The 4,615-nt window shown below is 43.3% G+C and overlaps 1 pseudogene; it reads left to right on the forward strand.

Moving 5' to 3' along the window:
• The first annotated feature begins 3,031 nt into the window (after window positions 1–3,031).
• LOC114635450 lies at window positions 3,032–4,045 on the forward strand (annotated as a pseudogene).
• The last annotated feature ends 570 nt before the right edge of the window (window positions 4,046–4,615 follow it).

Here is a 4,615-nt window from a genome sequence, read left to right on the forward strand (position 1 = left end):
ATGGCAGCAGCGGGGAAAGAAACTGACACTATGTGCCACTGTTACTCTGTGTCCTGAAGAACATTGTTTAGTTAGCATTGACTATGCCAATATTTCCTACTGCTCTGACCCTGGCTTTACTTTGTCTGAAAGTATCTTTATGTTGCTTTCATTTTTGAAGTAAAATTGAACCTAATAAAAAATTGATAGTGATAAACTTTCTTAAATATTCTGTTTTCCTTCACTCTCTTATGTTGAGAACTCTGTGGTAGTTTGAATAAGAATATATTTTTTTGTATGCTTAGTCCCCAGTTAATGAACCATTTGGAAAGGATTATAAGATGTGTCACTAGGGATGGACTTTGTGGTTTAAAAAAAATCCCACACCAGGCTCTCTCTCTCTTCCTCTCCCTCTCTCCCTCTCTCCCTCTCTCCCTCTCTCCCGCTCTCCCGCTCTCCCTCTCTCCCTCTCTCCCTCTCTCCCTCTCTCCCTCTCTCCCTGTCTCTCAGTCTCTGTCTCTCTGTCTCTCTGTCTCTGTCTCTGTCTGTCTCTCCCCACCCCCCACCCCCCACCCTGTGCCTACAGATCAGTATGCAAAGCTCTCAGCTTCTGAGTCAGCACCATACATGTTTGTTCCCTGCCATGATGATCATTGGAGAACTCTCTGAAACTGTAATCAAGCTCTCAATTAAATACTTTCTTTTTAAAGAGTCACTTTACTCACGGTGTCTCTTCACAACAACAGAACAGTAGCAAAGACTGCAGTTAGTACCATGAAGTGGCATATTGCTGTGACAGGCCTGACCATTTGGTTTGTTGCTGAAATATGAAAGGCTTTGGGACTTTGGGCTACAAGAGATGTAGGGAATACGGAGGTCTTTGTACTCATAGACACACTAAAGGAACCTAGAATGTAAAGCACTCAGGGTTGTTCCCTCAAGGAAAGGAATGTAAAACCTGTGTTCCTTCCAGAAAGCTAGAGAGGCCGTGCCTTCTAGCTTGGCAACCGTTGCACAATCTGTATGGCCAAAGACTTTTTGACAGCAGACCCTCCTCTGGGTCCTCTCATAACCTTGTTTTTCTCAATTAGTCTGTAGAACCTGTCTTTATGGAAGGTGACATATGTACTTTATGACATATGTAGGCTTTGTTGTACATGCAAAATTGAGTTAATCATTGTAAGAATAGTTTTTATCAGATTGCACTGTTTTTAAATGAAACAACTTAGAGTCAGACTCCCAGAGTTTAAACCAACACTGGCTACTGAGTTGTGGTGTGCTAAATCGCCTTCTCTGGTTTCTCATGCTGCCTGTGACAGTCACAGAGACACAACCCTCCCCCAGCCCCTCCCCTGAAAAAAGCAGTTGAAAACTTTAAGCAGGGCTTACTGGGTCAACCTAGTAGGAACATGGAAGACAGTGGTTCTAAGAACAATGGCTTGTAGGGGCCCAGCTTTAGAGATTTCATAGGGAAAGAATTTTAGTAAGTGGTTTAGACCATTCTTGTGGTATTTTGGCCAAGAATGTGGCTGGCTGCTTTTTGCACTTGTCCTAAAAATTTACCAGCAGCTAAATTAAAGAGTTTTGGAATAATGCCATTACCAGAGAGGTTTCAAGACAGTCTAGTACTGATTGTATCGTGTGGTTATTAGTTATCACTCTTATACAGATCTGCAATTGAAAAGGAGCAAGCTGGACAAAGAAAAGTACAAAATGTACAGTTTGAGGAGAAATGAAACACCAGTAATTGTATTGTTGAAGTCTAGTCCTGTGTTCAAGGAGATAAAAAGCTTTAGAAAGGGCTGAATGGAAAGAAAGGCTAAATGAAATAGAGGCAGTGGTGTCTTTAGGGCAAACCCCCACCCAGTGAAGCTTCCAACTTGTAAAAGGGTATTAAAGAAAAGCTCAGGCAGTGAAGGAAGCCATCCAAACAGAAAGCTTATGCAAACTTAGTTCAAGGAAGGGTCCAGGTTCCCACCTCATAGAGCAGAAGAACTTGTCAACTTCTGTCACATGGTTCTGGCTTTAAAATCAAGATATACAGGAAAGGGTTATGGAATCTTCCTCTGCAGTTATGGAAAACATTTAAGTGTCCCTGCATGGAGGGCAGAAGAGACCATTGCCTGAGGTTATGAAGGTAAAGCCTGGGTCAGGATACCTGACAAGGAAATCTGTTAATAAGGTGTGAAACCAGCCTCAAAGAAAGAAGTGTGTTGAAGTCAACAAAGCTGAAAGGAGTTAGAGATCTGAAGAAAACTTTGGCATCAGACATGGAGATGAAGTTTGGACTTCGCCCAGCAGCTTTTCAGTCTTGTTTTTGTCCAATATTTCTTTATTATGTATCTTTCCTCCCTTTTGGAATAGTGATATGGAGTGAGAATTTTTGTTTTCTTTAAAAAAAAAACCCACAGAAATATTAGGGGAATATATTTTTGTTTTAATCCCAGATGCGAGATATAGCTGGTTCAGGTTGTCCACAGCAGCTGACTGCGATTTGCCTTATGCTCTTGCAGGGTATGGTTTTACTACCTATAGATAGTTTCTGCAAGTGTGTGCCTTTGGAATTCTGGGGACTTTTCAGAGGATATATAAATGCTAGAGCCCTGATAGAAGGACCTGGTTAGCCTGTTGGTGGTTGGATGCTCTTGGTCACAGTTGGTTGCAGTTTGTCAAGTAGTCCTGTGATGAGACAAAAAGAAGACATTAGATACCCTGACTGTGAAGATCAAGCTTACCCCAAGGAACTCCATACCCCCCCCCATCAGCAGGAAGTAGCCTAACAATAGATAATATCACCCCTTTTCCCCTCTATTCTTTTTTTCTCTCCCACCTAGTGTAGGGGGGCTAAAAGAGTGGAAGAAGGTGGGTACAGAAGGGTAAAAGAAAAAACCTCCACAACATAGCTTAAAGTCAGGCTACAGGATGTATATTCTGTGCCACTGCATGTTGAAAATGTGTGGTGTGCTTTTTTTATTTTGATTTGCAGGGGTTACAGTTAAGACATTACCTTAAGGACTTCTGGGAGTTGTAGTCCTTCATTGTGGGTGTAGAAATGGCGGCCTCCATGGCAGAAAGTTGTAGGACATCCTTGTACCTGGCCCGGAGCCTCTGAATGGCCAAGCCACGGCTTGCTGGTCTCGCATCTAGTGTCTGCCGTGTCCGCACGGTCCCAAGCCGTTTTCAGAGCACCGGGCCTTCCGAGCGGGTGGGTTCAAGCCGCTGCCGAAACCTGTCATCGTGGACCAGCGCCGAGCCCCAGAGGAAGAGAGAAGGATCCTGAGTCCTGAATTCATCCCTCCAAGGGGGAGAACAAACCCTCTGAAATTTCAGATAGAAAGAAAAGATATGCTAGACAGGAGAAAGGTGCTTCCCATTCCAGAGTTCTATGTTGGAAGCATACTGCGTGTCACCACAGCGGACCCCTATGCCAGTGGAAAACCAGCCAGTTCCTGGGGATTTTCATCAAGAGATCAGGAAATGGGCTTGGGGCTACTTTCACCCTCAGGAACACGATTGAAGGACAGGGTGTGGAGTTTTGCTTTGAACTGTATAATCCTCGAATCCAGGAGATCCAAGTGGTGAAGTTAGAAAAGCGGCTGGATGACAACCTGCTGTACTTACGTGACGCCCTTCCTGAGTACAGCACCTTTGACGTCAATATGAAGCCGGTCCCACATGAGGCCTGCCAGGAAGTGCCTGTTAACAAGCTGAAAGTTAAAATGAAGCCAAAGCCGTGGTCCAAACGCTGGGAATGTCCGAAGTTCAACATTAAAGGAATTAGATTCGATCTTGCTTTAACTGAAGAGCAAATGAAAGAAGCCCAGAAGTGGAACAAGCCATGGCTTGAGTTTGATATGATGAGAGAGTATGACACTTCACAAATTGAAGCTGCACTGTGGGAAGAAATAGAAGCATCAAAGAAGTCTTGATCCTGGGACTGGTGAACGGTTCAACAGGGACTGGAGAACAGCTCAGTGGTTAAGATCTCTTCTGAGGACCTGGGTTTGGTCCCCAGCACAACAGGTGGCCCACAGCCTTCTGGACTCCAGTTCCAGAGGATCTGATGCCTTCCGGCCCTACATGGAGGTAGTGCTAAACCCACCCAGGTACATACATGATCACACATATAAAAATAAATCTTTAAAAAAAATTTTTTTTCTTAACAAATGGACAATGAATTAAAATCTGGAGACTCACTGGCACTCTCTTGCACTGAGTTCATACAATAAATCAGTACAGATTTTGGAAGGATAATTTGTATAAAAATTGTTAACATTTAACAAAGATTTCCTCCTTTGCTGATTTGTAAAAAAAAAAAGACATTACCTTAAGACTCAGAAGAGACTTGGGACTTTTAAACAATGTCGAGATCATAGAAGACTATGGGACTTTTGAAGTTAGACTAAATGCATTTTTTTTTCATTATGATATGGCTATAAGCCTATGGGGATCAGGGAGTGGAAAGTGGCGGTTTGAAAGAGAATGCCCCCATAGGCTCGAATACATGCATACTTGATTTTGAAAAGAATTAGAACATGTGCCACTGGGTGTGGAATTTGAGGCTTTAAAAGACCATTACAGGTCCAGTCTCTGTCTCTTCTCTCTCCTCTCTCTCCTCTCTCTCCTCTCTCCTCTC

The sequence above is a fragment of the Grammomys surdaster genome, unplaced genomic scaffold (assembly GCF_004785775.1).
Source record: "Grammomys surdaster isolate TR1022 unplaced genomic scaffold, NIH_TR_1.0 104784, whole genome shotgun sequence".
NCBI lineage: Eukaryota > Metazoa > Chordata > Mammalia > Rodentia > Muridae > Grammomys > Grammomys surdaster.